The sequence below is a fragment of the Lingula anatina genome, chromosome 5 (genome assembly GCF_051362555.1).
Source record: "Lingula anatina isolate TDL-2025a chromosome 5, LinAna3.0, whole genome shotgun sequence".
Classification (NCBI taxonomy): Eukaryota; Metazoa; Brachiopoda; class Lingulata; order Lingulida; family Lingulidae; genus Lingula; species Lingula anatina.
The window spans coordinates 19,615,544-19,629,303 of NC_141771.1; the positions used below are offsets into that span (position 1 = coordinate 19,615,544).

Sequence of the window (13,760 nt, forward strand, 5' to 3'; positions counted from 1 at the left end):
TGGTGGCTGTGTTCCTTATTTTGTATATGTGGGGGTCTATATGAATGCGCTTGCTCCAGCTGGTGGTACAATATTCGGAAGCGGTATCGCCTCTCTGATCCTCTAGTTACTTGTGCTCCTCTCTCATTTCCCACTACTTCCTCTACACTTTCTGTTTCAAAGGCCTGCTCAAAATCCACAATCTGCAGTGCTTTTAACTGATATGGTGTTGAATAAATAGTTTGTGGGTTTTAAATCTACTCTCTCACCTTAATAGTTTCTGCTTTGAATGTGATAATACTTTTTTTTTAATTCAGTAGCAAATAAATATACATTCTTACAGTTTTTGGCTTATGAATCGCACACAAACACACACACACACACACACACACACACACACACATTAACATATTTGGACTCTCTTTCTCTCTCAGTAAAAAAAGGTTGTACAGTATTGCATAAACGGGTAGAAAGTAGAGATTGACAATTCATGTTGTTAACCTTACAATTGAAATTCTAAGAGGTATATCATTAGCTTCTTGATTGTCAATTAAGTTGTAATAGGCGATCAATATTTTCCCATTTTCTTTTATAATTTTGTTGTTTTTTGTTGGTAAACATATATAAAGAATATAAACAAATGTTTCTGTAATTTATAACATATTGTCTTGTTCCTTCCCATGTTGGGATTTCTGTTTTCGTTCTACTTAAACTAACATATTTCTTAATTATTAAGATAAGTAGATAAAAACCTTTTATATCATATGCTTGCACAAGCCCGAGTATAAAAATCTCTGGAGATTTCTCAGTAACATTACCTAAATTATCTTTTACGGAACAAATGACACACGTCCAGACATTCTGTACATGAGGAATGTGATAATACTTAACAGACTACAACCAAAAATGTCCCTAAAGTTGTCAATTTGTGTTGGAGACAACACTAAAATTTGTCTTCTCTTGACTGTCAGTTCTTCAACAGTAATGAGGATAATGCTATTTCTTTTTACAAAACACTTGGTCCTTTTGGATGTCCTCTTGTAGGTTTTTTACATGTTTTGTGTCTTGGAACAGCCTTTGCGGGTTGGTGAAATTTACCAGATCTGTACAAATCTCCACACATTTTAAATGTGTTTATTTGTTTGAGCTTTTGTGTGCAGGCATGTTGGTAATTTTCCTTGTTTTGACTTGCTATTTCACACATTCTAATTAGTACTTGATCTGCCTTCTGAAATTCTTCCCTCACTATTTTGGTGAAGTCCAAACCTGCATGATTGAAAATTATCTGGTTGGTAACAGTCTGACTGTCATTGAAATAGACACGGCCAGATACAAACCAAGTGTTTCCTACAGCACTGGGGGTTTGGTACTGGTCTATATACATCACGGCTTGTAAAGGGGCTTTTAACCTCCAGTGTTGTTGCTTCGATTCATTAATGATTCTGTCTGGTGTACTTGCCAAGTATGGATACTGTGCTGATGTAAAAACATGCCACATGGAAATGTTCTGACTCTTGATGTCTCTTAATTCATGCTGACAGCTATGTGTTCACACTGACATCCATGTTGGAGTGATGGTGCATCAACCTTCTTATGGCACTCAAAAGATTTGGCAAGTTTAATTCTATCAGCTCTAACTGTGCACTTTCAATTTTTTCCAAAGTTAGGCCACACTTTTTTAATTTTATGGATGACATCCTGCGCGCGCATGGATTTTCGCCCGTTCTCAAAAAAAAAAAAAAAAAAAAGCCCCCCCCCCCCCAGCCCCCAACAAAGTCAGTTGTCGCAAACGTTGTTATTGAATTTGCAAGGAAATGAGCTTTCTGCGCATGCGTATTTTCGCCACGTGGAAATGCGGCCACTTTGCTGTCAAATTCATCTCTAGGATTACTTTCAAATTACACAACAATAAAAGTCATAAAGAGAACGGGCGCCATCGTTTTGGATTGGTATGCCATTGATATTGGGCATGGAGATATCACCTTTTTACAATTGTGCGAAAGGCTGGCGGCGGCCGAAACATTTCTGTGACATTCTGTATAAAGCAGCACATTAATACCAGGTTTTCTGTAGCGAAAAAAGGGTCAACAAGGGCGTCGAGGTATTTGGTGGGCTGAAGGTCGGACAGGCCACCTGACAGTTTAGCTGCTTCGTGTGAGTTGAAGTTGACAAAATGGCATCATCTGAAATGACCTTTAATAGATTTGGTAGTATTAAGCATATCTTTGCATCATTTTTAAACATTTCTGTGAAGTGTTCAAAATGTTTTAATATTCTGAGAATACAAATAAAGACACACTGTTTGATTGATATTTGTTTTATTGATTGCTATACCAAATGAATGCATGAAATAACCTTAAATAGATTTGGTAATATGAAGTATATCAATTCATGACTTTTTTTACATTTCTACGAAGTATTCACAATGCTTTAATATTTTGAGAGCATGGATAAAGACATATTGTTAGTTTGATATGTGTTTCTGTGGTTAAATTTGTGTTTCCAGCTGTGTACTGACAGCATTCCTTTACTTAAGCAGTTTTTTTTTTTTTTGGACTGTTTTTTTTTTTTTTCGCCCTCTCGCACCGATTTTGGGGTACTCAGAGGATGTCATCCATAAAAATAAAAAAGTGTGGCCTTAGAAGAGATTAAACAGATAAAGAAGTCTTTTCTCCTTCGCTTGTCCTTGCTTTGTTTCCATATATTTCTCTCAATGCCATCTTTCTGTACTATACTGATGCTCTTAACTCCTCAATTACTATGTCAATTGCAAAATATAACTGGATCAATTTTCAGGGGCGGATTGAGGCCGTCTTCTGTATCTTCCAGAAGACAGTCAGATTTTCAAGTTTACATTGCCGGGTATCAATTTTTTTCTGTTGAAAGATGGTCAAAAATGGAGGATAAATCAACAAAGTCAATTTAGAAGACTGTCAGAAAATATCTTTGAATCTGCCCCTGTGTTTCTCTCAGAGTCATTGATCTGTACTATACTCATGCTCTTAACTCCTAAATTACTATGTCAATTGCAAAATATAACTGGTTCAAATTTTTCCTATTTTTTAAAGAAAAGTGTAATTAATTATATAAGCTCCCCAAGTAACCAAGAGTGCAAAAATACCTTAACAGCTCCCTTTCAGCCTTATTTTCATTCCTTTCTTTAGATCATAATGTATTTATTGGGACCGTGGTATTTAAAAATTGAAAGGAGTTTGGATTTGAGATGTGAGCATCCAATAAGTAAGATCTGTGTAGTCTTACCATCTGGACAGAAACCATGGTCAGGTGGATCAGTATACTGCCTGGAAATGACCTTTGTATCTTTCACCAAACTCTCTTCTTAGATGAGTAGATCCTACTAGATCGATAAAGGTAAATGTGAATGGGGTCTTAGAAATGTTGTCCATACAAAAACACACCAGACATCTTCATGACCAAGACTAGTGGTTGACTGGACTGTTTTATTTTTTTCCAGCACCTTTCTGTATGGCATGGTGGCCTCTAGGCGGCAGCTGTCTACATGGGCATGGCTTTTAATAATAAGGAACAGATAGTTAAAGACCAGCAAGTACATTCTTAGGCTTCATCTCATCCAGATATACAACACATGGGATGTGGCAAGTTTTAAGACAAGTGGGATTGAAACAGCCAGAGACAGCAAGGTGATATGGTAAGCAGTGTCATTACAGTAATGTGTCAAACAATTTTTAAGGTTTATTGATTGGAACCAATAAAATATATTCTAAAACATTTGTTTCTTGACTCCAATATTTGAAACAAATGATAATCTCCTGCAACTGTTACTGTAATATTTTTTTATTTTGACAGTATTGCCTGCAAGACATTATACACATGAAGTATCTGATACTGTTTTCAAGCTGGAGAATTGATTATATTTTCTACATGTCAGCTCTTTGTTTGTTGTTATGCTTTCAGTGGGAAGGATGAATTGCTTAAGAGAGATTGATTGGTACATTGTCTTTTTTCCTTATATGCTTATGTAATAAATAAAAAAAAAATTGTCATGTTATGATTTAAAACTATTGCATCAAATATAACTTGGTGCCTCTGGCATGATTGTTAACCTGCTTGTTGAAAGAAGATAAACTTTGTATTTGTATTAGGTACATCTTCATTTTAAGCTGGAAATCTCTGTAAAGTTCCATCCTAATGAAAAATATCAACAGCTGTGACAAGGGGTTGTGGATCAAAATAAGAAAAATGAAATGTCTACCCTTAACTTATTTTCAGTATTTCATATGTTTATTTCATATATTTATTTCAAAATATGTACAGAATAAAATGAAATGAATTAAAATTAAATGTACATTTGTGTAAAATCAATCATGTTACTGTGATATAATACTAGCATCTTTCATAAATATACAAACATTAGCTATTACTATACTAGATCTACACTGAAATCCTTTTGTACATGGAGCGCAAACTTTATTTTTCGCTTGCAATTGGCTACTTGGCTGAAATTTGTGTTTAGAAAAATAGGTGTATGTTATAAAATAGTATTTGTGTTTTGTTTTTTTTATTTTTCCAGGACTTTGGCCTACTTTAAGGAGGTCCATGCCCATCTTGGTTTGATTGTCTTTTAAGCAGAGGAGAAAGTTACATATGGAGATTTCTTGAGATTTCCAAGAGGGGCTACAGGTAATAATTAGTTTTTTATTTCGAAAAAAAACCTTGTTTCATTATAATTTAAAAACCTTTTGTTTCAAATTGTCAGCAGTCTGCGACGTTAGGCACTAGCCCGAGGCAATTGCCCACCTAAAGTGGCACCGGGCTAGTAAAAAAGTTGAAATTTTATAAAGCACTAGCCCGAACGGGCTAGTTGAAATTTTGAGCCTATTGTAACACTCGGTAAGATTTCAAAAATATAAGACGCCAGTTTTCTTTGTCCCTGCCTCTAATTTGACGTTTCTAGATAGTATGATATGCCTCTCAGTTGAAAAATCTCACACCTAGCTCTAGCTACTGAATATTGATTAGTTGCTATAAATAACTTCACTGTAGTTATTTATAGCAGCAGTCTGTCTGATCAGCGTGTCGGCATCTTTTTATTTGACCAGTTTGTTGTCATGACTACAAATTGCTGTCAATTGTGACGATGTAGTGTGTTAGATGAGATTATTTTATATTGCTACCGGTAGATGTCTCTGTAAGTAAAGTGTTGTCCGGTGTGCAAGTTTGAATCTCTCCCGTGATTGGTAACCTAAAGGTAAAACTGTTCACTGTATAGTTGGTTCTGATTGGTAAACGTGTACTATCTGAACTTGTATATAAGGTGTAACGTGAAATAAATCGGTCTCTTTGCGGCTGACTTTGCAGCTCTCTTGGTTCTTTTGGTCCTTCTTTGCGGCTGTTTGAGGCTTTTATCTGTGCTTATACTCTGAGACACCAGTAAGTACATTGTTATTTGTACCTTCATAAGGCACTCGGCCGCGAAGGCGTAACAATTGGCGCAGTCGACAGGATAGAGTTTGTGTTGCTTATTAATAGACAGGATAGAATTTTGTGTAGCTAACGTTGTTAGAGGATACAATTTGTGTAGCATATGTTGTTAAATTGACAGAATTCAATTTGTGTAGCTAACGTTGTCAGTTTACGGGATAGAATTTGTGTAGCTTGTGTAGTTAGAGGATAGAATTAGTAGTTATTAGTGATATTAGAATTTTTGAAAAGCTTTGTGTATGATTGAGTGAGAGTTGGAAAGATAGTGACACGTGTTAGACGGGACTTGTTGCAAGACGCGAACTAGCCGGAACATATTGCAGTGATATTTCATTTTCATTGTTGTTTAATACTCGCGGCAATTCAGTAAATATTTCAATTTAGAATTCATTTTAGTAGAGATATTTTGTATTAATTTTCTGTTGTGATACTACAACTGCAGAGACATTGCGAACCACGTGTAGTGAGTAGTAGTCGGAAAGACCACGTGTATTTACAGGCCCGTGCGTGTAGAGCCTTATGTTGTAATTAGAATACAGAACATTATTTAGTGAGTTTATTTACAAAGAAAAGCATTTATTTAAAATAAAGGTTTCAAATATGTGTTTTTCACTGACTTGCTGAATGAAGGAGTGAGTGTGAATTGTTTATTGTATATTTTTATCAATATTGCAATAGCATATATTGATAGACTACTATTCTACCTTGTTCGTCTGTGTTGAAAGTGTTTCATCATAGGTGTACATGTGAGTAGGTTGAATAGTGTGAGAGATTTGTTTGTATTTACTGTGAAGTTTAGTAGTGGCTTTTTGCTGAAACTTTCTTCAAACAGTAAAGTGTGGTAGTGGTGAAAGTATTTTATTGTGTAGTTTTTGTGGCACAGCTGCATTGCTATTATCAATAAAATTGTGTAATAGGTTGTGGGAAACTGGAAGTGAAAATGGCGTCGGGTAATGTAGAAAGTGGTGTTGTGTTGAATGTGCAGACAGCGTCTGAGACAGAATTGAAAAATTTGAAAGGAATTGGTCCAGTGAAAGCTCATAGATTGGTGTCTTTGAGAAATCAAAAAGGAAAATTGTTGTTGAGTGATTTGGAAGAAATTACTGGTATTAGTGTAGCAGAATGGCAGAAATGGGAAAAGAAGGGTAATGTGATTCTGGGTGTAATGGAAGAAAAAGATGAAGGTTCAAAAGTTGGAGATGAGAAAAAGGAAGAGAGTGTGAATTGGGAAGAAAAGTATAGAAAGTTGATGGAACGATTGAAGGTACAAAATGAAATGATAATAAATCTTCGAGATGAGGTAGAAGAAGCAGGAGAAAAGATAGAATTTTTATCTAGCGAATTGGAGATGAATGATGCTAAAGTGAAAAAGTTGGAAGTTGAAAATTCAGAAATGGCAATTGATTACAAAAAGTTGAAACAAGAGAGGAATGCATTGGAAGATGAGAAATCTGTGTTGGAAAATGAAAAGAGTGCATTAGAAAAAGAGAAATATGCTTTGAAAAGTGAAAAGTATAGTTTAGAGAGTGAGAAGTGTGATTTGAAAAATGAAAATGATATGTTGAAAGAAAGAAATGTGAAAATTCAGAGTGAGTTAGGAAAAACTAAACAAGTGTTGATGAAAAAAGAAATGGAAATGGAAGAAGAGTGTAGAGAGTATTCCACAAAAGAAATGATGTTACATGCTCAGGTTGAAACACAGAACGAATTGTTGAGAAAACGTGTAGAAAGTTTGCAGAAGTGTGAAATTGAAAATATGGATTTGAAATTGCAATTGGATGAGATGAGAGCCCGTCATGATCATTTGCAAACTCAGTATGAAAGAATGCATTTACAACAGGATTTAGAAAAAATTCCAAGGCCAACTCCTAGAAATATTAAAACTAGTAGACCCACACCTGCACCTAGAAGTAGTAAAAAGAAAAGTTTGGAAACCCCTGTGAAAAAACCAATACTGAAACTAGCAGAGAGTGAAAGTGATAGTGAAAGCGAAAGTGAAAGTGAATCTGAATGTGAACAGAAAAGAGTTCCTTTAGTTGAAAGAGAAAAAGGACCTGTTCATAAAATGCCTAGTTTTAGTGGGAATGGAAGAGAAAATTGGGAAGCTTTTGTATTTAAGTTTGAAGGAATGGCAGAAAGATACGGATGGAATGATAAAAGAAAAACTAGCAGATTGATTGAATGTTTGGAAGACAGAGCTCTTGAGTATGCGGTGGAGTTTGGAAATTGCAAATATAAACGTTTGAAAGAAGTGATGTCAAAACGTTTTAGTATGAAAGAGTCTGCTTCATCTGCACGCAGAGCACTTCAATCAATGAGGCAGGGTGAAAGTGAATCTTTGCAAGATTTTGCTCATCGTGTGTTCATGGCATCTAGAGAGGGATATGCAGAAGGTGGTGAAGGAATAGCTGTGGATTCATTTTTGAGAGGGTGTCGTGACAAAGAATCTGCAAAATTGGCTATGGATAAAGAGCCTAAAGATTTATTTGAAGCGTTAGAGTTTGTGAAAGTTGCAAACAATAACTTCAAAGCAGTGTATGGTACAGGTGGGAGAAATGTGCATATTAGACAAGTTGGAATGTCTGATCAGAGTGTGGAGAATGGAAGTGGAAATCAATTACTCTACAATATGCAAAGAACCATGTCTGCTATGTGTGATCAGATGAAAAGAATGAATGACACATGGGTGTCACCGTCAAATTCTCAGAGAAATCCAAGTAGAATGATAAAGTCGCCCCAGAATGGAAACATAAATCAAAGTAGAGGGGGTCCACCACAATGTTTTAAATGTGGAGAAAGAGGTCATGTTCAAAGGGATTGTAAGAATGAAATTGTAGAACATCCACCTAATCCCAATGTTAGTAAAAATGCCAGCCCAATTTCTATTTTGATTTGTCATAAATGTGGACAGAGAGGTCACATTCAAACAAATTGCCCTCAAAATAGAGAATTGCCAAAGAATCCTCCTCCCGGTGCAAGAAATTCGGTAAACTAGAAGGGGACGAATTGACCGACCGGATTTCGGATCCCTTACTTCATGTTGAAGGTCGGACTATGGATAGTGGAAATGTGAAAATGATGAATGTTGGAGAATTAGTGGGAGAAAATTTTGTGATTCCTGTTAGTGTAAGTGGTGTGAAAACATTAGCAGTTGTGGATACGGCAGCTCAATTTACTATTGTAAATAAAAGATTTTATAGTAAATTGCAGGATGTGCCTGAGTTTTGTGAGACTCTGAAATTAATGCTTGCTGGAAAAAATGCATTTATGATGGGTCATAGAGTAGAAAATTTGAGTATTGAGATAGATGGGATAGAATATAAGGAAAATGTGTATGTTGCAGATTTGCAAGAAGGAATTGATCTGTTGTTGGGATTGAAGTTTTTGAAGGAGAGAAATTGTGTGGTGAATTTAGTTGATCAAACATTGATCATTGGAGAAAAATGTGTGCAAGGAAGCATAGAAGTTGAAGGTGACTCTGATTTGAGTAAAGTGAATGGTGAGACAGAAGCTAAAAGTGATGAGAAATGTGTTGATGAAATGGAGAGAGAAGTTAAAATTTGTGAAAATATGGTGAGAACGAAAAAGAGAATAGTAGTTCCTCCATTGACGGTGATGAGAATTTCTGTTTGTGCAGATTATGAGTTGGAGAAAAAGAAAGAATATGTGATAGAACCTTGTGTTGATAGACAAGTGTTGGTATCTTGTGCATTAGTTAAAGGTGATGATGTTGTTCCTGTAGAAATTGTGAATAATGGAGAAAGAAATTCTGTTTTGAAAGCAGGTAGCGTGTTAGGTGTTATTAAGGAAGTTGAGACAGTTGATTCTGAAGTGAGATGTAAAGAATATCTAAATGGAAAAGCTAGGGTGTCTGCTGTGAATAAAGCTGAAATGAAGTTGAATATAGGTGAAAATGTGGATAAAAAAGATGTGATGAGAAATTGGAAAAAAGATTTGCCTGAACATTTGCAAGATTTATTTGAAAGATCAAGTGAGGAGCTTGATTCAAATGAAATGGTTGCATTGTGTGAAACTTTGAGAGATTATGAAGATGTATTTGCAAAGCATGATCTTGATTTAGGATGCATGAAAGGTGTTAAGCATACTATTAACACTGGTAATGCAGCTCCTGTGAAACAGAAATTGCGTAGAACTCCATTGGGAATGGAAGGAGAAGAGAGAAAGATGCTTGAAAAGTTGTTAGCTTCTGATGTTATTCAGCCATCAAATTCTGAATGGGCATCCCCACCAGTTTTAATAAGAAAGAAAGATGGAAGTGTTAGATGGTGTGTGGATTATAGGGAATTAAATAAGAAAACTATCAAAGATTCTTATCCTATTCCAAACATTGGTGATTGTTTAGATTGTCTGGCTGGAAATCAATTTTTGAGTTTGATAGATATGGCTCAAGGATATTTTCAAATTGAGATTGATGAGAAAGACAGAAATAAAACTGCTTTTATCACCAGGTATGGTCTGTATGAGCATAAGAGAATGGCTATGGGACTTACCAATTCTCCTGCAAGTTTTTCAAGAGCAATGCAGTTAGTATTGAGAGGTTTGACTTGGGAGAAAGTGTTGGTGTATCTGGATGATATCACAGTGTTGGGAAAGAATTTTGAAGATCATCTTAAGAATTTGAAAGAGGTTTTGGAGAGATTGCGTTCTTACAACTTGAAGTTAAAGCCTAAGAAATGTTTTCTTTTCCAAACAAAGTGTGAATTCTTAGGAAAGTCAATCAGTAGAGAAGGTGTTGGTATAACTGAGAGTAAGATTGAGTGTGTTAGAAAGTGGCCAGTACCTACAAACAAAAAGGAAGTTGAAACATTCCTTGGTTTCATCAATTATCATAGAGATCATATTCCTCAATTTGCTGAGAAAACTGCTTGTTTGTATGAGTTGACAGGGAATAAAAGTGTTTTCAATTGGTCAAATGAACATCAAATAGCATTTGAAAATTTAAAACAAGAGTTAACAACTGCCCCTTGTTTAGCCTTTCCTTTGTCTGAAGGTGAATTTATACTTGATACAGATGCATCATATTCATGTATAGGAGCAGAACTTTCACAGATACAACATGGTGAAGAGAAGGTTATTGCTTATGGGAGTAAAATTATGTCACCTATACAGCGGCGTTATTGTACAACTAGAAAAGAGCTCTTGGCTGTTGTAAACTTCTGTAGACAATATAGACATTATTTGTTAGGAAGAAAGTTCAGAATCCGAACAGATCATCATAGTTTAGTGTGGTTGTTAGGATTTAAAAACCCAGATGGTCAGTTAGCAAGATGGTTAGAAGAATTATCTCAGTATAATTTTACCATTGAACATAGACCAGGAAAGAAGCATGGAAATGCAGATGCATTATCAAGAATACCTTTAGCTATGAAAGAGTGTGATTGCTATAAGGTGGGAGTGAAATTGAGTGACTTACCCTGTGGAGGATGTCATTATTGTCAGAGAGTACATAAAAATTGGTCAAGGTTTGAGACTGATGTGAATGATGTAATTCCTCTGGGAAATAAGAAATCAGATGATAATGTAGTTGAATTGAATGTAGTTGGTGATATGAGAAATGAAACAAATTGTGAGAAATTGAGTTCAGTTTTGATGTGTCAGAGGGCTGATACAAATGATAAAACTGACAAGAATGAAAGAGATGAATTATGCAATTGGTTGAAAGGATATGACTTGAAAAAATTGCAGAGAAAAGATGCAGATTTGAAAATAATCATAGGTTGGTTAGAGAATGGTGAACCTAAAGAATCAGAGTTGTATTTGTGTAGTATGGCAGTGAAAGGATTGTGGAATTGCAAAGAGCAATTGATTCTTTTAAATGATGTGTTATATTATAAATGGGAAAAGAGAGAGGATAGAAATTTGTGTTTAATAGTACCAAAAGATTTGGTCAATGAAGTTTTATTTTTCTGTCATGATTCAAAAACGGCTGGTCATTTTGCTTATGAGAAAACTTTGCAAAAACTCAAACAATCATTCAAGTGGCATGGAATGAATAGAGATTGTAAATTGTATGTAAGTTCATGTGAACTTTGCAATAAAAACAAGCATAGTACTGTTCGACCAAAAGCCAAAATGAAATTACATCATGCAGGATTTCCTATGGAAAGGTTCATTTAGATATACTTGGACCATTTACACAAAGTGAATTTGGAAATTCTTATATTTTGGTGATGATAGATCAGTTTACTAAGTGGATAGAGTGTGTGGCATTGCCAAATCAGACAGCTGAATTAGTAGCAAAAGCATTTTTTGAAAAATTCATAGTTACTTTTGGTTGTCCACAAGAGATATATACAGATCAAGGTTCAAATTTTCAAAGTAGTCTATTTAGAAATTTGTGTAGACTATTAGAAATCAAACAACTTAGAACAACTGGTTTTAGAGCAAGTGCTAATGGACAAGTTGAAAGATGCATGGGTATTATTACACAGATGATTAGATGTAATGTAGAAGGGAATGTGAGATATTGGGATAGAGATTTACCTCAATTAGTTATGGCATTACATTCAACTGTGAATGCATCAACAGGGTTTACTCCTAACATGATGATGTTAGGGAGAGAAGTTTTTATGCCATTACACTTACTAACAGGTTGTGTGAATGAAAATTTGATACCATATGAGACTCATGAATGGTTGAAAAACTTGAGTAACAGCCTAAATAGATCACATGAAATGGCTAGAGAAAAATTGAAATGTGTGCAGAAATGTCAAAAACAATTGTACGATGCAAAGTTGAGAGAGAGTGAATATACTTGTGGTCAGAAAGTATATTTGAAGGATGAAAGTCATAAAAAGGGAGAAAGTAAGAAACTTAGACCCTTATATAGAGGACCATATGAGGTTATCAAAGCATCCCCACCTCTCTATACAATTAAAGATAAAAAAGGAAAAATCCAGGTGGTACATCATGATAGATTGAGAAAATTTGTTGAAAGAGAGAGTGATTTTCAATTGAATGAACCACAATTGGTGGAACCAATTGTAAAAAGATCAAGATTTGGTAGACAAATAAAGATGCCATCTCATTTAAGAGATTTAGTCTTAGAATGATCATATTAATGTATATTTAGTTTATTAGTCAAGGTATAGTTGTATATAAATACTTCCTTAATTTTCGGCAGTGCTGAGATAAAAGGAATTTAATTTTATTTATTTATTTGTATTTTTTTTTTCTTTTATTTAGAACATGGATGAATCAAACATTATGCACATCTGGGAAGAAGAGTTTCAATGGTGTACAGATTGGGTTGAATCTCCAGAAACTTTATATATACTCTCTATCAGAAACAATGAATTAAAAAAAGTTCAAAAGAAGCTAAAATAATCATCCATTTAGGAAAGATATGGAAAGAAAGATTTTTGTTAGAAACGGGGTATGACTGGTTCATGGACCACGAAAAAGAAATGAACAAAGAGTTGTCTAAAGAAGATTGTATTGATATTATTTGTTATCTCAGAGACAAACTCTATCAGTATTAAAATATTAGAAAAAATAAACAAGATAATAAAGATATATTTGATGAAGTATATTATAGTTTGTACTTCCTATTATATTTCAGGTAATTTGATCAAAACAACAGTGCAAGTTGGTATAGGTTTTTTTAAATATTTGTTTGAATTTTATTGTTGAGCATGTTACATTGAACATTGCATGAATAAGTTGATATTTATTTTGAATTGGGGTTATAAAAAAAAAAAAAAAAATTTGAATATTGCCTAACATAGTTACACTGTTCAAACTAATATGTTGCAGTTGAGCATGTGTTTTGCATGTAAGGTAATTGGATTGGATATTGTTACGGTATTTATGATAGTTGGATTGGATATTGTTAAGGTAATTTTTTTCTTATTATATATTTTCATGATAAAGTTTTTCATAGATTTAATATAAAAATCAATTTAACTTTGCTTTTGATTTGAATATTTGTACATAGTTAATGCGGCAATGCTGTGTTACTATGTTAGTAATGTAATGCTATGCTGATAGTGTAATACTGTGTTAATAATGTAAAATTATGTTTATAATGTAATATGTTAATATTCATTTGAAAGAAAAAATCATTATCATGTATGTTCATTCAAGAAAATAAACCATTGTATAAGTTTATTTCAGATATGGATAATTTAGACATGCTAGATGAAGCCTGTTTTGTCCCAGATTATGATGACACTGATTTGGTGGAAGATCCTACTGTCCTAATTGGTGAAGAGGGGGAGGAAGTTACCCACTCAAATTGCAGAAGGAAGAAACAGAGGAAAGAAGTCCAGTGTGGTTTGTGTCTGGTGTCCAGTGCT

General features: G+C 34.4%; 2 long non-coding RNA genes across 2 annotated transcripts in view; both read left to right on the top strand.

The window, feature by feature from the left end:
- LOC147761830 (uncharacterized) overlaps positions 1–3,643 on the top strand; it is a 46,985-nt gene extending 43,342 nt beyond the window's left edge. The window contains exon 3 of the long non-coding RNA XR_015334717.1: positions 3,455–3,643. This is a non-coding gene — a long non-coding RNA (uncharacterized LOC147761830). The remainder of the gene's footprint in view (positions 1–3,454) is intronic.
- Positions 1–13,760, top strand: part of LOC147761828 (uncharacterized) — a 127,343-nt gene that overhangs the window by 66,896 nt on the left and 46,687 nt on the right. The gene's annotated exons all lie outside the window — the stretch shown is intronic.